Here is a 23,526-nt window from a genome sequence, read left to right as displayed (position 1 = left end):
GCTGGAGCCTTTAAAAGGGCTATGGGTGACTTCCCCCACAATCGCCACTGTCTCTAGGACAGGCACCATGGGGAAGATAAACCTGAAGCCCTTCCAGACAGAGGGCTGGGGACCAGTATCCCCCCCAGCCTCCCAACAACACCAGCACTCCCCTACAGATCACACCTCTGCACTGCCAGTAGAGCAGGGCAGGTGGTTTATCATCCATGCTTTACCGCTGACCGTCTTCCTGTGTTCGTGAAGGGAGGGAATAATGTGGACCTCTGGAGAGATGGCTAGGCTGGGTGGGGGCAAAGCAATGAGCTAGGCAATGCTGCTAAGGCAGTGCCTCCATCCCCTGGGACTGCTGGTACCACATGGATGGGACGAACCAAGCCAGGAGAAGACGATGGACAGAAAAACCTGCTGATCCCTCCATTTGCCTACAAGCCAGTCAGTCCAACAGGCCCTGAAAAGCTGCATTGCTGAGCACCCCGAGAACTGCAGAACTAGGGAACAACAACAGTGGGAAGGGACCTTGGGGGGTTTTGGTCCAATCCTGCTCACAGCAGGGCCAACGTCGAGCAGGTTGCTCAGCCCCTGCAAGGGTGGAAGGTCTCCAAACGTGGAGACTGCCCTCCAGAGTCTAACCACCCTTGAGGGGAAATATGTTTCCTAATATCTAATTGGAATTTCCCTCATGTGCCGTTGCTTCTCATCCTGTCCCTGGGCACTTCCAGGAAAACCCAGCTTCAGCTTCTCTCCAAAACCACAGCTGCTGGCAGTGGTGAGGGCCCCCTTCGCTGCCTTCCCTCTCCCAGGCTACACAAACCCTCCACTCTCAGCCTCTGCCCTGATGTGCTACAGCACACCAGCAGCCCCATGGCAGGACAAGAGATTCACAGCATCTCTGGAGAGTGCTGGAGCCTGTTAGTGTCCATCTTGCCCAGCCAAGGGTGCCAGCAGGGAGGACTAGAGGTACCTGCAGCCAGCCCCAAGCAGCAGACACCTGCACACCTTGGAGGTGTTGAAAAAGAGATTCACCTCAACTCAGGGGTTGTTTTCACTCAAGTATTTGATCCTTGCTCTGGTTGGAAGTGATACCAAGTACCCATGTCAGTGCCTGCTGCAACACACCTAGGCTACCACAAGCCAGGAGTCCCAAGTACCTGCTCAAAGAAGTTTGGCCCTAAATACAGAGTATTGGCTTCACTGCCATAGCACCGATAGCAGGCCCACCTCCATCACACCCACGGGGGACCTGCCACCAGGAGTCAAACTCAGCAGAGACCAGCTGGGCTAGATGGAGACTCAGCAGCCCAGAGCAGGTCCCTGGACGAGGGAAGCAGCCATCCACAACCCTGCCAACACCCCCCGAGGGTCTGCAGCAGAGCTCTGGTCACACAAGGGATTCCAGAGCCAACAACCAACCATGCCCAGAGATCTGCAGTGCATTGTCCCCACCCCAGCAATCCCCTCACACTGCATTTGCTCAAACCAGAGCTATGTGTTCATCTGTCTCTGCCGCAGCAGGGATCATTTATTTTTCCATCTACTCCCTGCTCTCAAAGGGGATGGGAAGGTTGCTGAGCAGGATCCAACCAGGACAAGAGACCTGCTCAGCTTGCCCAGGGCTGCCTGCATGGCAACAGGAATACACCCCACGCACCAGAGGCTGGGATACCTGGTCACTGCACTGCTCCCTTCCCGTGTTCGTCTTCGGTCCCTCCTGGGAAAGACTCAGCACCGAGGATGCCCCAGGCCTCTCCAGGACAGGAACGCACCCACGGCTGGAGGAGACACGGGCAGAGTACAGGTTCAGCACATGGCTGAGCCAGATCCCAGCCCATTCGCAAGCCACAGGCACTGCCTGCACCTGCTAAGCCCTATGGCTTTTGCAGCTCTCCTCTGGCACCCTCACCCCATCGCCCAGGGGACCTGGCACAGGCTGCCAGGCCCTTGGGCTCCCTTGAAGCCCAGCCCTCGATGAGCACCTGCCCTCTGCTTCCCGCTGACTCATTCCCCTGTGACTCACCCCCTCCTCCTGCCTGACTCACCCATTTCTGCCACAGCCCTGTGCACACACGTGTGTGTGCAACCAGCCACAGTTGTTGGGGCAATGGCACAAACTCTGCAAGGCAGCAAGATGGGCAAGGGAGCCTGGCCAGGCTGTGCCAGAGCCCTTGCCTCCCGCAGCACCCAACAGCAGGAGGGGAAGAGATGACGCCACTGGCTCAAGTGCACGGTGGGGAGTTGGAGCAAAAAGGCAGGCTGGGAGCACTACAGTGTGCCAATGCTGCTGAGATAAGGAGTGGTGTTGGGGGTGGGCTTCCTCTGGGCTCCAAGGCTGCCTTCCAGGCAAACACATTCTGGCAGCCTGACCTCCACCGCTGGCTGTGGGAGGGTTACCTGGTGCAGCTGCAGTTCAGATCCACAGGTGAGCAGTCTGCCAACTAACCTGCCTTCAGGTACAGCCAAACATGGCCCCCCAGGCTGTGCCTCTTCCCAGTTTGACTCTCCAGGTGGAGAGCTTCCTGGAAGCCAGAAAGGGATTTCTTCTAAGCACAGCCACAGTCACTTGGCATTAGCTAGTGCCACTGCCCATGCAGGGCCCGTAGCCTTGGCCAGTGTTTGAGTCGGGACATACAAGACATGCACACAATACTACATACAAACATCCTCTTCAGGCTGCTTCTCTGACTAGTAATTCCCCTAATGCTAGGGGCTGAAGCTCAAACAGGCTTTGCCCCACATCCTTTCCCTTCACTTTGCCCCAAGCATCACCCCTTCCGAGGGCTCGCCAGCTAACCTCAGCCTCCTTCTTGGAGGGGACCAGAACAGAGATGACAAGAGGAAGACCGAGCACCACAGCTGTGCCGGAGCCCAGCGACAGCTGCGGCACACACCTCCCAGCCCACAAGCAGCTCTGTGTACCAGAGCACATCCATCTGCGTCAAGGAGTGCATGAGAGTGCCGGCGCACACAGAAGATGCCAGTCTGTGCATCACACGCGGTCGCAGACCTGCACCTCTGCCTGTCATAGCTGGAGGATCCATTTCCCAGGGACTACAGGAGAAAATGACTGGGATCAGACACAGGCTTTTCTCTCACCCCTTCAGTTCCACATCCCATGGGTCAGAATCATGCTGACAAGGGGCTCTGGTCCCTTCCACTCAGGAGCGCTTGGCCAGCTGCAGCATTTTGCCTACAGTCACAGGCAGGCTACTCAGGACAAGCCTTGGTGGTGCTGCAACAGGACAAGACAGTCGAGCATCATGTCTCCAGCAGAGTCACGCAGCCAGGTCAGGAGGCCTTGCCACCCACAAATTAAGGCCAGACTAAACCATCCTTTGGCCAGTGAGGGAGAGACAATATTCTGGGCTGGAATGTCATGTATTTAATAGGGACAAAGAACGATTTTCTGCCAAAGCTCAGGACTATGTCAGAGCTGCTGGTTCTCCCTGAATTTTTACACTCTTGGTCCTCACCAATGAATGTGAATGCACAGAGCCTTTCTCCCTTCTCAGGGCAAAGAAAACCAAGCTTTCTTTGTCACACAGGGTCCGATGGGTGCCAGCAGCTTGCACTGCACGCCACCCCTCCTCTCATCAGGATGCTCCAGTCCCCAGGGTCCCTCCTAGGGAGGCAGAGTGGAAGATTCACAGTGCTCAATGCGTCTCATCAGCGAGGCCAAAGGCAGAGCCAACACTGGTCATGGTGTCACAAGGTCGCAGCACTGGGCAAGCACCTGAACAAAACTCAGCAGCCACCAGCAGGACAGGCCCAGCAATTTAAATTCACATACTTAAATCCACGTGTCACCATGGAAAAGATGGGCTTCCCTACAAGCTCTGTGAGCCAGAGATAGAGCAAGAAGTCATAATCTATATGAGCTTAGATAAGAGCAGCTCCCTGCTGTAGCTCCCAGGCAAAAGGGAAGCCAAGGGATGTGCCCACAACCAGTTAGAGCAGCTGGGGACTGCTCCAATTTGAGCCAGACCATAATAATTTCCTGACAGCCACCCATCTGTGACTAACATAGGGCCAACACCCCATCTACAACACCCCTCTCCAGCCAGGCTGGTGGGGAAGAGCAGAGAGGAGACAGCCAAGCTGATCTTGCTTGTACAAGACGTGTCTCCCCCACCAAGGAGATCCTTTGCAACTGCCTTCTGTTCCCCTTCTGCAGCCCAGGTGGCTACAAAGAGTGGCAGAACATTCCTCCAAAGCACAGTGGCATGACTGCTGCCTTCATATAGCACATTTCAGGTCAGCAAGCTGGGACCCTTCAGCAGAGGGGGAGCCAGTTTATTCACCAACCTTTATGTCAGTGGCATGCTTCTGCAGCACAGGTGATGCCAGAGGGTAGGATGAAGAGAGAGGATTTTGAGCAATGACAGGTGGAGAAGTTCATGCTTTCTTAATGTGGATGCTACGCAGCAAGAAGTACACAAAGTTGATGCTTCGGCTGAAAGCAGTTCCTGGTCACAAAGACAGACACTCACAGCACGACTCTGAGAATAGGCCATCTAGCAAGGTTAACACAGGATACCACCATTTCCAGGAGCCCCGAACCAAGACTTTCAATTCTGGGTTCTCCTTTTCACAGCAGGTCTGTGCTCCTTGCAGTTCTCTCTTTGTGGTGCTTGAAAAAGTAGAGCAGCCTGAAGGCTGCTAACTTAGGTGGTGGCTGCAGTGACCCGCATGGAGTGTTCCCTGGGACCAGCTTTCATCTCCTAGACAGAGTCCAATGAAGTATCAGCCCTTTGTTCCAAAAATTACATCCAAGGTCATCTCATCCAACATAAAGTCCAGATGTGGAATCTCTTTAAATGAAAGCTTAGATGGGGGAGCACGCCTGTGCCAAGGGATGGAGCTGAATGGCCAAGTGCCTGCTAACTCAGCCTGAAAGTTTTAAGGACTAAACCGCCTTTTCTGGTCGGTAACACATATCCCAAGTTTGCTAAAATTGGAAAGCCCACCGTGTGGTTTGCAGCTAGTGCTCACCCTTCCTGCAAGCTGGAAACCCCTATTGTCTCGGCAGCCCTGATCAGCCCCCCGCCCTTGGCAAGGGGATGCTCCTGTTGACTCAGCACATCCTGCAGCCCCTCCATACACGTCCTGGGTGGGCTGGCTGGTTGGCTCACACTGTCTGAATCTCAGGATGAAAACTAGCTGTGTCCTCTTTCCACCTTGCTGTAGGAAGGGAAACAGAGGTTTCTGCCATTCATCCCTTCCCTGGCTTCTTTTGCTTGCCCCTCCAGTGGCCCTATGGGGCACCCTGAGCAGACAGCATTAAGCAGAGGGGATAGGAAGGCAGCTAGACATGGGCTTTCCTGCTTAACTACACATATAAAATCCAGTTTTAGCTTGGGCAGGCATTTAAAAGCCAACTTCCCTCTTTTGTCAAGGCAAAATGTGCCTGCAGGCACACGGGACTGTCTCCTCTTCTGCATTTCGGAGAGATCCTCCCTTGTAGGCATTGTGTTTTACCCTCTGCAGCCCTCTGCTCAGAGCAGGCTGGAGAGGCCCAGGTGCTGACTACATCAGTGATGCTGCAAATTCAGGTGCCATATGTGGGGGCAGCTGCAAATGCAATATAGGAGGGAGAAACCAAACCAAACCACCAAAAAATCCCAGGGCAGAAGGCCTGCACAAAGCCTACAGTCCTGGCCTGCTGGCTCCCAGCCTTGTGTTCAACACTCATTCATCTCAGGATACAGTTCCAGTTTTCACTCTGGGCTTAAAGCTCCCCATGAGGTTGCTCTCACTGAGCTTCACAATTTCTTTTCTCTCTGCCCCACTTCCAGCAGGGACCTCAACTGCTACTCCCTCCCAGCAAAAGGGTCTCCATGACCTTTGTAATTCAACACACTGGGAAAGGCTCAATCCATCCCCTCTATTCCTAGCCCAACACAGACCTTAAAAGCTCTCTTTGTTCCTGCTACAAACCCTACCCCACAACCATGGCTTAACCCTTAGGGCACCACCTCAAATAAAGAGTGCTTCACAGAAGCAAGGCAGGTTGCAGCATCCATGGGAAGCTGGACCTACACTCCACCTACGGAAGAGCTGTGCTGCCAATCTGCTGGTGGCTTGCAGGACACGGCAAATACCCACAGCAGGGCCGGTGGGGAAGATGTCTCTAACCATCCTCATCATCAGTACAAACTACTACCAAGATGTGAATGTGGGGACCCTGTGCCCCACACTGCTGCAGCGACAGGGGCGTGGGTTGGGCTTGTGACTCTTTATAATCTTCTGGTTTTGCTGTACCTCTCCTCAGTTCAGCAGGTTTATTACAAAACATGTTCCATGCAGGCAGATTTGGGGCCCTAGAAAGGCATAGGGGTGAGGAAGGAAGCAAGTGGGACAGGGCACTCCCCTTGTCACTCCTGCAAGGACTCCTCTCCTCCTGCCCCAGGTCCAGCCATTGCTCCATGCTCAGGTGCAAAGCCAAGACAGCAAGGGATGCCATGTCATTACCTCCGCAGCCTGCACGTAGGCAAGAGCGCAGTGATAGCACTCCTGATTCTTGCCTTGTGTGAGATAAGCTCAGACCCACATCCCAAGCAGCAGCCCACAAATCATGCCTTGGAGGAGGCAGTGTCTTGGGACTGTCCATAATCATATGCTCTGCACATGGGAATGCAGAGGGAGTAGAAGGTGCAGCCAGCCCTCCCTGCCCTAGCATGATCCCTGGCACAGGAGAAAGCTGTATGGAGCCAGGGCTGCTTTGTGGCACCCAAAAATTCCAGCTCTGTGGCTGGGATGGAACAGAGCTGCCCTGCAGCACCCCAAAACACCACCCCTGCAGACAGGATGGGGTAGGGCCACCTTGCAGCACCCCAGAAGGGCATTTCCTACCAGCTACTGTAACTTCCCCTCTGTCCCTTTCCGGTCCCACTCCACCCCTCCCTGCTCACCAGGCCACAGGGAAACTGAGTCACTGCATACCATCCCTGTCCCGAGGAAGGACAGTGGGTGGGCAGCCCCCAGCACCAGACACAGTGTGGGGAGTCAGGCAAGGGTGGTACTGACACCCCTGAAAACCCCAGCAATGGGGAGAGATAAAGATACCCACTTGTCCTTCACTAAGCAGCTATCCAGATTACAAGCCTCCTCTGTTCCCAGCTCTCTTGAAGCAGAAGTTGGCCCTACTCTGCTGCTGGCCATATTGACTGCACCCAGCATTGCTGGCTACATTTCACCCCGCAGACTGGCCCACATGCTCTCTGGCACCAGGCGGGACAGGGACATGCAGGGCTCTGCACCCGATGCCTGCAACCCAGCACAGCCCGGAAAAGAAAGGAAATGCCACGTGGGAACAACAAGAAAAAATAATAAAAAGAAAAATTGAAGACCCAGATACTGCATTATAAATGAGAAGAGTGCCCTGGCTCCCAAAAAGCTGGAAGCACACTGGACATTTCCTTGAGAGCAGATCATTGCATTCTTTACTTGCATTTGAGAATCATGCATTTGAGTAGACTTGGGTTCTCCAGTCCAGCTCCAGGAGCTGATGGGTTTCCAGGTGCTGCCCTCAGCTTCTCTGTTTTCACCACACCCCTCCAAAAACCCTTTGGGGCCCTGCTTGCCAGTTAAGCATTCCCAGGACGACATCCCACCTGCAGCCCTTGCTGTAGCTGAGCACAGCAGTGCTCACCCACACCAGCATAGTTTAAAATCCCTACATCTGATGCAGTAGCAAATCACCACCTCGTAGGCAGAGAAGCTAAAGATTTGCTCACTCAGGCTCCACATCAGACATCTCACTAATGTTATTAAAGTTAATGTTTCTTAACTGCATTTCTCAAGGTCTCAGTGAGGTTAAGAGCCCAGCGTTGTCCAGTTCAACTGGGCCACTTAATGGGAAAGCAGAGCTCAAGCTGCAGAAAATGCACAGCCGTCATACACTGCCCACCTGCAAATCTCCTGACATCTTTCCCCAGCCTCACCTCTCTTGGTTGCCTCGCTCCACCTTCCTGGGGACTCTCTGAAAACAGAGGCTTTCACCCCTCCCCAGGGAAGCCCGTTCAGGTGGTATTTGCTGCTGTTGTCATGCAAAACATAATGTTATTGCCAATATGCTTGCCCCAGCTCTATCTCCCAGGACAATGTAACAGTAGATTAAACTCATTATCCCCTATCACTTTATGGCACAATCTTTTCATTTCTCCGTTAACACACATCTGAGACGTATCGAGTTTCAGGCAGGCTCACTCCAAAGGAAATTCCCTGCTCTTTCCTTACAAGCATTTGCACAAGCAATACTTTTTCTTTTCCATAGCAAAAAAAAAAAAAAAAAAAAGAAAAAAAGCCCAAACCAACACTACCAGCAAAAGAAAACCCCAAACAAACAAACAAACCACTCCAAAAAAAAAAACACTTGAAGGTTCACTTGAAGACAGAATTTTACTTTTCTTTCCAGACCACCATTTTGGTCAGACCTTTCCCAGGCTCTGGAGGGCAACATTCTCACTATTGCTCACACTGGTGTGGCTCTGTCAGCAGCATTTGGAGTGCCGCAGTAAGAAAGCTTTCAAGGGTGAGATGCCTTTTCCTTCCCAAAAGCGACCAGCACATGAACACAGGCATTTCCTGGTAAACTGCTCCTCCTTGCTTCCAGCTTCTGCTACAGGGCTGGCCTCTGATAGCAGCCTTCCTCCGGAAGCACCACTGCATTTTGCTCACTGACTCTTAACAGGATGATATTGTAGGGAAACAGAATTAAACAGAGCTGTAATCTATAATAAATAATTCTTACTGAGCTGCCAGGGAGATAGCTGCACAGGAGAAAGCCAGGAGCTATAAGCCTGTTTCCTCAACAAATCTAAGCCATGAAACAGGCCTTTGGTTACAAGAAACAGGCACAGCAGCAGCAAGAGGAGCACTTTCAGGGTGGCAGATTGATACCACCAATTTTTGTTTTCTCTCTATCCAGATTTATCACATGGAGAGGGCAGATCACTGCAAATACCTTAAGATCCCAGACTGTCAGCCCAGGGGAGAGGTCAGCAGACCAGACCCAGACAAAAAGCCTGAATATATTCGAGTTCCTCAAACACTGATCATATTTTTAGCTGTTGCTGCTCGTAGAAGATGAATTGAAAGCAAAGCTCAGACCTGCTACTTGATATCGTAACTGCTTTATTTTGCTGGCAGCCACAGCAGAGAGGACCTTAAGAATTACCCTCTTTGTGCACCACTGGCCCAGCTATGCTAATCTCATCAGTAATGCAAACACTGGTGCAGAAAGGACCCGAGTGACTGTGCTAACCTGTCTATGCCACGATCTCCCTGCACAGCTACAGCAGTGCTGACTGGCAGTAAGAAAACCCCAGCGCACAGAGTCCAGGCGTTTTCTCCGGGTCTGAATTGAGCAAAGAGTTGGCTCTTGCAAGCTATTCTTTATGCATCTTCCAGACAGGCAATCTGTACAGCGCTGCTGGGCTCAACTATCTTCTCACAATTTAGGGAACACAGGTAGAAACACCCACCGAGTCAACGTTTCCTCTTGGTCCCAGTGATCCATCATCTTTCTGCTGAAATCCCCAGCGCTCTTTCTGCAGCTGCAGCATTAAGGTTGCTCCCGATGTCCAAAGGGACACTGGCCATTTTTTTTTCAGTGACACTGCTCGGGATGGTGTTCCAGTCTGACTACTAACAGGTATGCATGTCCTGGACTTGCCTAAGGCAATGGCAGCAGCAAAGCACAGCTGCACGTAACCCACAAAGTACTTTCCAAACTTCAATGCTGCAGCTCAGCCAGGAGGAAATCTCTCTTGGCTGCCTCTCCCTAAATGCTTATTCCAGCACTGCCTGTCTTAACTCCTCCCCAAATCAGGAGCCGAGTATGTGACCCCACTGCCTTTGGGCTTTTCTGACCCTTTGTGCTGTGCTTAAAAATGTGTAGTGTGAACAGGCAAGACAGAAAAAGAGGGAGCTGCACCTTCAAAGATGACATGGTTATAACTCATCAGGTCACAGTGCCCAGGAGGCACTCTGCATCTGCGCTCTGCGTCTGCTCCGTGGTATTTCATAGCACATCTTGAGCCCTCAGTCCAGAAGAAAGATCAGAAACACCAGGCTGTGAAAGCAGGGCCAGAGAGAACTGTGGTTTGGCTCAATGGATTCTGACCACGCTCCACCATCATCCACACCTGTAATACACTGTACTACCAATTCTCACGCCAAGTGCTGAAGGTCACGTATGTGAACAGCAGTGCTCGAGCTGCTGATCTGAAATTGCCTTCAGCGTCAGGTACCAGTGTCGCAGCTTCCTCTGTGGGAAGAAAGCTCTAGCTGCCAGTGTAGAGCAAACTGCTCCCCTCCAAAAAGACAAGGAACCTGTCGGAAGTGGGAGGGAGGAAGCGCACCGCTGTGTGCCACAAGCAGCCTTCGCAGAGGCTCCATGTTCCAGCTTTCCACCTCCTTGTTTGCTCTCCCTTGGGAACACTAGGGTCTGGAGTCCAGGGGACATTTTACAAACAAGTCCAACCTATCTGGGTGTTCCCAGATGACTGTAACTGTCGCACTGGACACCATTGGGCAGTCTGTACAGATCTTATCATCACCCTAAACTGGAGATGGACACTATGGCAGATCGGAAATCGTGAAATGGCTTTCAGGGGAATTTCTGAGGCTCTGTACCCTGGTTCAGACCAGGAAGGAACAGTCACAAATCAGGCAAAGATCATGACGTTTGTGAGCACAGGGACATTTGGGCAGCTCACAGGCATCCTTTCCCCTCCAGTTTTGTCTGGACATCCTAGTCCCAGATGAGCTCTGGCCACAGGCACTACAGCAGTGTGTGCCACGCCATGGCAACCCCACACATCTGACCTCAGAGCACCCTCCGAAGATGGGACAGGCTCCTTCCCCTCTCATTCTGGGCTGGGCACAGAGCTGCAGGCAGGGTGTTTTAGCTCACTGTGAGCACTGACCTTTGAGAGGTGCAAGGAGAGAGATGGCTCGCACAGCCACCCATGTTGAGATAGGCAAGCTGTACTTGCTGCCAGCTGGTCCCTTCCCCCTGGCTTGAACTGAGAGCTAAAGGCACATCACAGAGGACAAGTCAGGTTTCAGTCACACTTACATTATGGCCAGGCTGGAGCTAGCTTCCTGACCTGTTCTCTCTGTGCAGCAAGTGGCATGATGTTCCCTTCAGCAAAAGGAGCCAGCTCTCTACCAGCATCTAGCAAGGAGTCCGCCCAAAGGCAGCTTCAGAAACATTTAAACCCTACTTTTCCTGCCGCAGAGGATGATTTTAGACTGTATCAGAGGGCTCACTAGAGCACCTGTTCTCCATCAGAGTACAGGTACCCCAGAAAGGCTGAGAGACCTGGGTTTGTTCAGCCTGGAGAAGAGAATACTGAGGGGGATCTTACCAACTTTAGATAAATATAAAGATCTAAAGGGTGGGTGTCAGGAGGATGGGGCCAGACTCCTTTCAGTGGTGCCCAATGACAGGCCAAGGGGCAATGGGCACAAATTGGACCACAGGAAGTTCCACCTATATATAGGAAAAACTTCTTTCCTGTGCGGGTGCCAGAGCAGAGGTACAGGCTGCCCAGAGAGGTTGTGGAGTCTCTTCTCTGGAAATATTCAAAACCCACCTGGATGCGGTCCTGTGCCCCTGCTCTGGGTGTGCCTGCTCAAGCAGGGAGGTGGGACGAGGTGATCTCCAGAGGTCCCTTCCAACCCCTGCCTGATTCTGTGAAACTGGCTGTGTGAGGTGGATGGCACCATACAGGGCCAGGTATCCTTGGAAGATGCAGTCATGGCTGGAGCCACTTACATTGATTAACTGAGGATGAGCAAGGCCAGCAGAATCATAAAATCATTGAATGTTTTGGGTTGGGACAGACCTTTAAAGGTCATCTGGTCCAACTCCCTGCAGTGAGCAGGGACATCTCCAACTAGACCAGGTGGCTCAGAGCCCCGTCCAACCTGACCGTGAATGTTTCCAGGGATGGAGCATCGACTACCTCTCTGGGCAACCTGTGCCAGTGTTTCACCACCCTCATTGTAAAAAATGTCTTCTTGGTATCTAGTCTGAACCTACCCTCTTTTAGTTTAAAATCACTACCCCTTGACCTATTTCTACATTCCCTGGTAAAAAGTTTGTCCCCATCTTTCTTATAAGCCCCCTTGAAGTACTAAAAGGCAGCGATAAGGTCTTCCCAGAGTCTCCTCTTCTCTACACTGAACAACAGCAACTCTCTCAGCCTTTCCTCATGGGAGAGGTGTTCCAGCCCTCTGATCATGTTTGTGGCCCTCCTCTGGACCCAATCCAACCCCCTTTTCTTCGTGGTTCAGTAAGAGGGCTCAGGAGACTGGTTTCTTTCTGGCCGGGCCTGCTCTGCCACCCAAGGCTCCTAACAGAACAGGTCTGCAAACATGAGCTGCCTGCCCATTCCCCTGCAAGGGGTGAAAGAGGGGAGAAGATGGACAAAACATCTCTGGCCACCCACCCTGATGCTGCTGCCTGAGAACAGCAGCTCCGGATGTCAGATTGTCAGCGGTGCCGAGTCCACGGCATGGCTGGGACAGGGCTGTCTAGAAGGCTGTGGCAGGCTGCATGTCTGCTGCTGTGCAGCAATGCTGCAAGCAGCAAGTTGCCATAGCAATCCCCCCAAGCATGTCCCCCTGCCTTCCTCCTTTGTCTCTGCTCCCCCAAGCCTTGCTGTCCCCTCACCGCCAGCTCACACGTAAAACCTGCTGCACAACACCCAAACGCCTCAACATGCTCCTTAAGGGCTGTTCATCACCCTGAGGAAGGAAAGAGGGCCAAGGTGGAAGCCAAACCCACAAGCCATCATCCCCACCCGCTTCATGGGCAAGATGCCCACTCTGGACCCTATGTATCACACCTCGCAGTGCTCAGTCCTGAGGTGCGACACAGGAGAGCCGGGCAGCCAGACCTGGGGCACAGAGGTCCCTCTAGCTGCACCCCATGTTCTGCTGTGGCAGACAGGGATGCTTCAATATCACCACCTGACCCATGCCACCTGCTCCATGGTGGTGACATGCTGCTTCCGCCCAGCCCTGACCAGTAAAACACAGCTTCCCGCAGGTCAGAAAGCCCCATAAGCTCTTTCTGCCTTGTGTCAGCACCAGGTCTGATGAAAAAGTAACTCCCAAACTCTTCTTGCTACAGACTGGCAGGTATTTCCTAAGTCTCTACTCTGCAGTCCCAGCCCATTTCCACTTCGGGCAGGTCTGTTCTGCTGCACCAAATCTCACTGTGGCTTGAACCAGAGACAGGATCCTGCTTCACTTCCTCTCCTAAAAACTGTTGTCCACCGTTGCTATGTGCTGCTAAACAGTTACCCAACCCAGTGTGTAAGCAGAGCTCCTCTCCTGTTCACCTCTCCTATGTGGGCACAAAATGCAGGGGGAACACAAAGGACCCTGCTCAACCACACTAAAGTGTGATACCTGCTAGTATCTTTCAGTGAATGAATTTAATGACTCAGCAGAATGGATTAAAAACAACTTCTAAAAGCTCTGCTTCCCTCCCTGTTCTGCCCTTCCCCAGATCTAGCAGCGCCCACCACAACTGGTTATAGCACTTGAGGGTTATAGCAGAAGTTAGAGAAGCCTCGGTCCTGATCCAAGATGAGTCATGGAGCTCAGGAGACCATGCAACTTCCTTCTGATACCATCAACCATGTCTTACACAGGCTAAAAATAAAGATGGGCCAAAACTGCAGAGCCACATCTTGCCTCAACACGAAACTTAGCAAAGCTCAGCACTAAGCCCAGTTGCTGCTGAAAAATCACCTGAACAGATGGAAACCAGAACTGCAGAGAGGCCAAAAGTCTTGGGTGTACAAACAAAGGAGAGGCCAGGAAGCCTCACCCTGTGCTGGGCTGGAGGATGGTGGTGGCAAATGCCAAGCAGCCATCCAGCCGTACAGAGAGGGCTGGAGCTGGTCTCTCATCTCACTTAGCTGTGGGCTTTAGACTATTTCCATACCCAGAGGCTTCATGGAAGACTGTTTTCTATACCATGTGGGCCCAGATGAGACAACAGGAACCAATTGCTCAAAGAGGAGGGGTGCTGCATTTTTGGCAGGGAAGGGCTGTAAAGCTGCAGCCACTTCCCACCATGCAATGTGTGGGCACCCACAAAGCAAGGTCCAAAAGGTGCTTGGTCCTAGTGCTAATAAAAGGTGTTACACATACATCTGATATGGCTTATATACTTCAGGTAAGCAAGGAATTCAAAGTTCTTCCTAATCCCTAGGACGCTCTGCCCCAGCAAAACCTTCACACATGAGGATACGGGACTCTCACATAGCTCTTAGCAGGGAGTTGCAGGATTGCACACAAATAGGAGCTCAGAGGGACACCGGCAATGTTCAGAGGCCTAAAATTAGCCTCAGCAAACGATCCTCTGCTCCATTCTTGGGAGCAGCGAGAACCAAACAAGGATCCAGCTGTCCCAACACTCCCATGAACAGGATCTTTGAATGCCCGACCTACTTGCAACAGAGATGGTAGGGCAAAGAGGGGATTCTTCGCATAACTCCAGTGCCGATACTCAGAAGGAACCCAGGGCCCCATCTCTGAAGGCGGGGCAGCATTTTCTTGGGCTTTCCAGTAGAAAGAAGACCTACTCCTATATCAGCTGGTCAGACCATAAGAGCAGGCTGAAGGACATTAGGCTGACCACTTTCTGTTGAAGATATAACCTCTAGTTTGCCCAGTCTTTGAGTTTGCCAGCAAAGCGTTCCATCCCATCCCAACAGAGGTGCTGCAAGTCTGTCCAAAGGTCTGCACCTGTACCAGCTTCCAGACGACTGCCAGCTGCACTAAACTGAACTAATATGGTTAATTCAGCCTGAATATAAGTTCACTGATATCACCTGGGTTAGGTGATATTCAAACCAGAGGGAAGAGGTTTATGCTATGACCAAGTAGTGGGAGAAGCTGCTGCATTACACGTATGTGGGAGATTTGCTGTCCCTGGAGGTATCAAGCTATTTGGTCAGCAAAGGCGGGGGGAAGAGGTGAGCTGTGTGTTAAAATGCCTCTTGTCAAAAGGCAGGGGAGCACTGAGAGGATGCTGTGAGCTTGGTGAACCAGGATCTGTAAGCAGCTCCAGCAGAACTGAGGGCAAATCTTTTAACTGGTCTTAGCCACATACCATATCTCTTCTTAATCACTAAGAGATATAACAGACCCCAGCATGGAATAGGCATTAGTGATTGACACAACTCAGCTGGACAAAGGGGCTGGTCTGTTGCCACCACGTTGTCTGGTTAGGAGTCTGCAGCACACAGCACTAACATGAGCAAAGGAAACTTCCTTCGTCCCTGGGTAGGTAGATCTACCCCTACCTCACTCACTGCGTGTACCACTTCTGCATCAGGCTGAAGGACAAGACAGCCCAAGCCCCAGTCTCCACCTATCTCTGGACTGGCCCCAAACTTCCCCAGCAGACACTCTAGAAGAAGAGCCACACAGCCTGGGCAGCCACATGTCCTAAATAGTGGCTTCCCCTCATCACCTCTCCTGGCCAAATGGTACCTGGGCTCTGGGGTGAAAGAAGGGCTCAGCCTGCAGTGAGAAGGAACATCTTCAACTAGATCAGGTTTCTCAGGTCATCCAGGTACAGGGATGGGGCGGGGAGGGGGTGGGAGACCACAACCATCTCAGCCTTCTCCAGGCTGGTTACCTTGGCGCAGCAAGGGGCTGACCTTCACATTTCTTGATGGTGGCAATACAAAGGCTACCAGTCCTCCTGAAACACTCCACTCACTCTAAGCCTCATACACCACAGCTAAGGGTCTCCTCCAGCTACAAAATCCTGGGAAAACGCAGGCAGAGCTCAACTGGTTCTGATAGAAAGCAGAATCACATTGGCCATGAGCTCTGGGTGAAGTCTCAGCTCTGTTCAAGTGAAGGACAGCAAGCAGCAGAGATCAGCAGCTGGGAAATGCTGCCATGCAATACTGCTGCTATGCAGAGGATGAGTGCAGCAAGCAGCACAGGCTGAAAGTTCCCAAGGGCTTAAAAAACACTGCTGTTGAGCTCCTGACAACTGTGTGTGGGGTTCAGTGGTCTTAACAGCACTGGCTGTACACATTCAGACTGCCTTCACCATGCTGTCAGCCAGGTGGGAGGCAGGAGCACCCAACAAGCCTGGGCTGTGGGAGCACCTCAGCTGGGTGACACCTACTCTGCAGAGCTGTCCCTACAGGTCCAGGGGAGGAAAGCACGGGGTTCCCCTGCTTCTTCACATAGCCCTGGGGAAGGAAGAGAAACTGGTGATGATTGAGCAGGTGCTAACCTTGGTGTAGGACTGAAGCAGACAGGAAAAGCAGCTCTCAGCTGTCAGCACGTGCAGCGTGGTCTTGGGGTTGCTCGTTCCTGCTGTCTTGGGTCACCTGGAAAGACAAGTGCACAGACACATGTCCAGCTCTGCTGAGAAATAGCCTGCCCACACAAGAATCATAGAATCATGGAATGTCCTGAGTTAGAAGGGACCCACAAGAGTCCAAATCCTGTCCCTGCACAGGACAACCCCAAAATTCACACCATGTCTCTGAGGGTGTTGTCCAAGTGCTTCTTGAATATCACGAGGCTTGGAGCCGTGACTGCCTCCCTGGGCAGCCTGTTCCAGTGCTCCACCACCCTCTGGGTGAAGAACCTTTTCCTAATATCCAACCTAAACTTCACCTGGCACATCTTCCTGCCATTCCCTCGGGTCCTATTGTTGGTCACCAGAGTGCCTGCCCCTCCTCCTCCCCTTGTGAGGAAGCTGTAGACTGCGATGAGGTCTCCCCTCAGTCTCTGCTTCTCCAATGTCCAAGAAGGCCTTCTGAACACTGCATGGGCAGTAATTGCTCATCCAAGCCAAGCAAGTTAGTGGCCTATGCACAGAATCAGGAGACCCCAAGCACCCTGAAGATCCCACAATAACTTTTACTGGTGCTGAGGCCACCCCTCCAGCTGCAGCTCTGACTGCCTCAGGCGGCCCCAGTTATCACCCCGGTTCCCTGCATGACTCCAGGCGGGTGCACAGTTGGTTCCCCAGAGAAGGCTGCTAAGGTTGCTGCCACCGTCCTCCTTCCCCAGATTTCAGTGGGAAGTAAATTCCTTTTTGTGCCCTTGGCTTTGTTCTTCTTCACCCGCGCAGCTGTATCTTGCTCCACCACACAGGCTTTGCGGGTACTTGAGTGGGTGCGCTGGCATAGGGTTTATCTGCAAGAACAGGCTCTGGCTGTGGTTCCCTCAGGCCACCTGCTAAACCACCCCACAGGGACATGAAGCCAGGGCAGTGAGGGCCAGACTCCTCTGCAGGGAGATACCATTCCCAACAACTCAAACAGACCAAGCCAAATCCAACGCTGCAGCATTTCCCAGACTACATCGAAGGGGGAAAATGACAACTCCTTAATAGAAATCTCTGAGAGGCCTGACAACACTGTCACAAAGATGTTTAAGACTCCTCCCTAGGCTCCCAGTGCTGTAATTACAGACTACTGGAGATCACAGTGTGGGGGCTAAGTCCTTGTGCCCAGCAGGTCCCGAAAACTGGGACGTCAGTCTCCCGAAAACCAGGTCTGACATTCCCCTGGCCACAGGTGTGATGAGCAGAAGTTGTGTAGGGGCAGTCCCCACTCCCCAGCCTGCCCTCCCACATGGGCTACCACCCTGCGGTATCACCGGCAGCACAACCCAGCTCCGAGCACAGCCACAGCAGCAGTGAGCAGAGCACTGCAGCAGCCATGCTGCCACTATACCCCGAAAGAACAGTGTTTAAATCGTGTTGTGGGGAGACATCCCCACACTGGCTTACTGGTGCACCAGTTCTTAAAACAGTCATGAAGGTACCCAGGAAGTTTGTGCTTAGCATCACCTGCACCTACAGAGCTAGCAGGTCAACCTGCACCAGCATCCCAGGAGAGGTCCCACCTGGAAGCTGTACCAGCTAGTCACCAGGGCTGTTTCTGGAGAGCTGACAAGCAGAACAATCCCCAGTAAGTGTAGCGTGTGTATATATTAAGAAACATGAATTTAAAACCCTCCACCCATTCCCTGCTCTACCACACAGTATTTCAGAGAAGGCTCAAAAGGCTCCCAGCCTTAGCAGTGACAAGAATTGCTTTGGACGCGGCTGAAGTACTGCCACCCACATACTGCTGCAGCACAGGAACTGATGGCGATATATCTGACAGGGATGGGTTGAAAACACTCCTTAGGAAGAATGCAATTACCCCAAATGAACTAAGGCCAGGAGATATGGATTATCACCTCAGCTCTTGCATAAAAGACTTTGCATCTTTGTTCACTTCCACAAGAAGAATCACAGGGTTGATATCAGCACTGTCCTGGGACATGAATTTGCTACTAAAAAGCACTTCCAGCTGAATCACTAACTGCACTTTTTGCAGTACACAGGACTCCTTTGAAGGCTTCCCAACCAAGTATTGTTCTACCATCACGCTGCTTTGCTGGGGGGTTGTCCAGGCCACAACACAGACAAGTATGACTGCAAACCACTGGCCAGTCCTGAACAAGCTCTCTGAAACGCAGAGCATGTGAGCTCAGCTGCTCTTCATTCACAATTCACAACCAGCTGAGGACACTGATAGAAACAGGGGGAAGACATGTTCATTGGCAGCTGGGCATTCACAAGGCGAAGAAAGCACGACTATGAAAGGGAGGAGCAAAGGTGAAGGGAGGATAGGGATTTGCAAAGACACTTTCCAGTCAAAGAAAATAATTTTTAAAATAAAACTCAAACTTTGTGAGACCAAGTTCTCTAGATGTTATATTCACCTGGCTCACTTGCTCATGAGTGAAAGCAAAATGGAAAAACAAAGGAAAGAGAGCTGGTCAGAAAACAGGCTCTGGGGAGCAGAGCTGCCAGGCACTGCAGACAGGAAGAATCAGAAACACGCAATGGTGTTACTGAGATGCAGGGACCCACGCAACCCACTGGAGGAAAGCGGTCCCAGGGAGGGATGTGTGGTGGAGAGGCACCAGGGAAAACCCTCCCACAGAAGACACTTACTGCCAAGTAACCCACAATGACACCCTCCACAAGCCTTCTGTTCGCATACAAATGTCCCCCTCCAGGATTTCTCCTGTGTTGCCCTTCGCACTTGTCCTGCTTCAACCCTGACTTATTAATTCCTCCAGCCATTGAAGCCTCTGATAATTTGACTACAGCTACACTGATAGCATGCTGAGAACAACACTTTTCTAACTGATATGGCTTCACTTTTTCCTTTCACACCTGTGGTCACACACCTATGAATGTCACGTTTTCTTGTTCTGCATCCAGGAGGCGTCCTGGCCCCCAGGCACCGCATGTTTCCACTCAGCACACGATAGTGCCTACCAAATCTAGCAGGGGACAAATGTGGGCAAACCAGAGCAGTATATGGGCAGGAAAAAGGACTCAGGAAGAGTCAAGAGTCATTGACTTTCAAGAGTCAGATCAACAACTATCCCCTTGAACCATGATCAGACTCAGAAGCAGCGAGAAAGCTCTGGGCATCTCTGGCCTCTGCTATGCAGCACGACCATGAAGAAACATGCCAGGGCAAGCAGCTGGCAGCAGAGAGCAAGGAGGAAGACCAGCAGCGCAGATGTGCTTCTCTGCCCTCAGAGGTCCCTTGAGCTCAGGGAAGGAACTTCCTTTCTTCGTCCTGCTCTGCATGCTCAGAAGACCTGGCACTGCTGAGGGAACAGGGCTGGGAAAGCTCAGCACCAAGCAGAGGGAGGGTATATGGACCAGATACTTCAACTGGCTTGGAGAAAGCTGCCAGGAGTGAAACGGCAATCCTACCAGTAAAATTAAAATGATATGTTATTCCCCAAAGTCCATTTCTGCAGAAAGGACAGATGTGAACAACAGAGCATCGATAGCTGCCCTGACCAGCTTGCTGCAAAGGCAGTGGAGCTGGGGAGCCCCTCTGAGCTGTGCCTTTAATAGCAGGGTCCCCAAAGTCAGTGCAAGATGATCCCACCAGCTTTCCTTCTGGCGGTGGGTGAGAAACCTCTTACATGGGGAACAGAAGCAAGGTGAGCAGAGGAGCTGAAACGGCTCCAGCCCTGTCCCATTTGCAGGCTGGGCCTCAGTCCACAAGCTCAGCTCCCCAAGGACCACAGCTCTATGGCTACGGTGACAGGAGGGCTCTGCTGTCCCCACACAGGCTGGCCATCCCAGGGTCCATGGGAGGGGACAAGAGTCAGCAGGAACCCAGCAAAATGTAATGGGAGCAGCTGCTGCAGAGAAGTAAAGGCAGGCACTGTCTCTTCTGCAAGAGACACTGTGGCTGCAGTGTCCCACTCCAATCCAAACACTGTACAAACCTTCCTGCCCACCCAAATCACACTGCTGCCCTGCCCTCAGCACAGGCAGAGCTGCCAGGAGGCTGCAGATCCCAGCCTGCACGACGCCCAGACGGGCGGCTGGGCTGCACAGAGGGAGCTGCATGCTGGGACGTGTAGTCCCTGCCAGGGCCCCGCTGCTCACTCCTGCCAAGACCCGCACAACATGAATTACCGCTGTGAAAAAAGGCGCTGATGAGGCTTAATGGGATGACTTAATTCTTTTAGTCCTCAACCTCTATCTAAAGCAGAGGACAGCCAAAATTAACTGTAGTACTATCACACCGGGAGTTTTCTCCTGTTTCACCTGCCACACCTTGTTCACCTTCTGCATGTGTTACCAAATTTGCTGAGACTCTCCTTTGTGTCAGGGCAAGGTTCTGCTACACTATCCACAAGGTCCCAAGTTACCCTCTTTGCTAAGGCTAAAGGACACAATTCAGACACAGGAGGACAGGTCCGTAAGCAGACCTTTGGTTGTGTAATGTTTTTTAAAAAGCCACTGAGTAGAAGCAACTTTTAAAATACCCTGTGACCCAGCATGGCATTCCTCTACCGTGTGCTTTCCACAGCAGTAGCAAACTCTTTCCTTAAAAAATAAAAGAAGGGTGGACACCCCTGGAGATAAGCCTATGCCCCTTGCACATGGGTCCGCAGGCGGGTCACGTTCACAGGTGGGTTGTGAGCAAGCCCACAGCCCTGGCTCCCATCACGCAGCCATCCCCTCTGTCTCCCCTAACGCACAGCAGCTTTTTAAACATAGCATCTGGGACTCCCAAGAGTACACTGCTTGCCACCCGCACGGTTTCTGTAGAAATCGGTTATGAATCGATTATGACAGGAACGGCTACAGCAAGATGCTTGAAAACCCCACCAGGTCTCCAGCTGCGGGTGTGGGGTGGGTGCATGTCCCCCCCGCAGGGTCCTTCCGCCCGTGGCGGCTGTCACCAGAGGGCAGCAGGCCTCTCGCTGCGGATGCTGGGGTTCACATCCGCTGCTTTCGCAGTTGAAAGGTGCCCACGCTGAAGGCACCCCCGGGGCAGGTGCCGGCCAAGCAGGCGCCGGGTGAGCCGCATCTCCCGCTCCCCGCCTCGGCGGGCTGCGTGGCTGGGCCACGCCACGGCAGCTCCGGGCCTCCGACACGGCCCCACCGCCACGGATCCCTTCGGCACGGGTGTCCGGGCGGGGGGGGGGGGACACGACACACACGGAACAGGCTGTTAGTCCCAGCCGGTTTCAGCTGGGTTTGACCTGATGCCCTGGAGGAGGAGGAGGAGGAGGAGGAGGAGGAGGAGGAGGAGGAGGAGGAGGAGGAGGAAGAGGCCCCATCCTGCGGACAGGCCGCCCCTGCCCGTGTCACGGCGGGGAGGACGTGGCATCGGCGGGCGAGACCAGGGACCGCACAACCTCCCCGAGCAGCCGGGGGTCCTGGTGGTGGTGCTGGGAGCTAGGACAGGGGGCACGCCCCAAGCGGGGCCTGTGCCGCCCCAGCGCACCCCTTCTGGGCGGTGGCGCTACCCACAGCCCCGCTGTGCCCCACAGCCCCCCCAGCCAGGCCTCACCACCACAGCCCCTCCCGGCCACAGCCGCCCCGGGACACAGCCCGCCCCCGGGTGAGGGGGGGCACAGGGTCCCTGCCACAGCCCCACCCCCCCCAGGCCGCTCTGTGGTCACACCGTCGCCTGCCCCCCCGCTCCGCCTGCTCCCTCCTTCCCCCAGACCCAGCCCCCCACGGGCCCCCTCCCGCCCCCACCCTGCTCACTACCCCCATGTCACAGCACCCATCCCGATCACCACCACCGTCCCCCCGCCCCGGTCAGGGCTCCCTCAATCCCACCGGCCCCCCCCGAACCTTCTGGAACCGGGGGGGGGCGGTGGGGACAGGGGCGCATTAACCCCTCCCGCGCCGGACAGGCGGCCCGTGCCCCCCTGGCGCCCGATTCTGTCCCGTGGGTCCCCCACGCCCCGTCATGTCCCACCCCGCCGGACCCACCAGCATCCTCTCATCCTCCTCGTCTTCATCATTATCATCATCCGCCGCCGCCGCGGCCCCGACTGCTCCGCTCCTTCCGGGTACCGGCGGGGACACGCCCCCACGCGCCCGCCTCCCCTGCTCTGATTGGTGCGCTGGGCGGGGCACGGCTATGGGCGAGGCGTACTTTGGTGCGGTGAGGCCAATGGGAGGGCGGAGAGGTCGTGACGCGCAGGTCCGAGGTCCCACCCTCGCTCCGCCCCCTCCACGTGCGGGTGTGTGATGACAGTGGGGAATGGGCGGTCCCAGGCGAAGAGGCTTCTAATTGGCAACTGCCGGCGGGGGCGGGGCCTAACGCCCCGCTGGAGTAGGGGGGGCTACCATCCCTGACCTTTCCCCTCCGCCCCGCGACCAGGCTGACCTTTAACCTCTCAAACATGTCCCGAGTGGGACCCCCAGGTTGCCCCCCCCCCCCGGACATGTCCCGAGTGGGACCCCCGGGATGTCCCCGCCCCCCGGATGCGGCTCGAGTGGGACCCCCGGAGCGTCCCGCCCCCCGGATGCGTCCCGAGTGGGACCCACCCGGTGTCCCCTGACCCCGGGTGGGGTGCCGGTGCCCCACGGGCCCAGCCTGCCAGGACTTAGGAGGGCAGCCGCCCACACCCACTGTAAAAAGGCTGCTCGGAAACACTTGAGCAGCGTGGGGGTTCGTGGGGCAGCCGGGGCTCAGCCACCTGCCAGCCTAGGTGGGACCCCCCGCCCAGAAGGGAAGCAGCTCCAGGCTCACCACCCCACGCACGGGCCGTTGGGGCCAAGGAAAAGATGCCTCGATTTCTGCAATTTTGGGTGAAACTGGATAAAACCCAGCCCCCCCCAGCCGACTCACCTCACTCGTCTGCCAGCTGCAGCTGCAAGGCTGCTCTAAAAATAGAGAGGACCGGTACGGTCAAATGATAAATATAACCAAGATTGCTCCTGACTGTGCCGGCGAGCTGGGTGCGAACCGGCAGCCCCAAGGCCCCCCTCGCCATGCTGCCGGGTTGGGGGCATTATTTTTGGAGGTGCCGTCACAGACAAAGCCAGTCTCCAGGAATAGCTGTGTGCAGGGGGAGCAGGAGGTACTTCCACCACCACCGCCCCCAAGCCTTCCATGCGCTTTTCTCCAGGGACAAGCGGCAGCTTAATGCACTGCTGACACGGGACCTCGTCTCCTCCTG

The 23,526-nt window shown here is 53.9% G+C and overlaps 1 protein-coding gene across 2 annotated transcripts in view; it reads right to left on the bottom strand.

The window, feature by feature from the left end:
* ATOSB (atos homolog B) overlaps positions 1–22,412 on the bottom strand; it is a 43,121-nt gene extending 20,709 nt beyond the window's left edge. For both annotated transcript variants that reach the window (XM_075078519.1, XM_075078518.1), the window contains exons 1-2: positions 22,331–22,412; positions 16,283–16,379 (exon numbers count right to left, since the gene is read on the bottom strand). The gene's annotated coding sequence lies outside the window, so the exon portion shown is untranslated. The remainder of the gene's footprint in view (positions 1–16,282; positions 16,380–22,330) is intronic.
* Positions 22,413–23,526: the final 1,114 nt, after the last annotated feature.

This window comes from Phalacrocorax aristotelis, chromosome Z (genome assembly GCF_949628215.1).
Source record: "Phalacrocorax aristotelis chromosome Z, bGulAri2.1, whole genome shotgun sequence".
In the NCBI taxonomy this organism is placed as follows: domain Eukaryota; kingdom Metazoa; phylum Chordata; class Aves; order Suliformes; family Phalacrocoracidae; genus Phalacrocorax; species Phalacrocorax aristotelis.
Note: the sequence above shows the minus strand (reverse complement) of the source record. Positions and strands in the feature narration are given on the sequence as shown.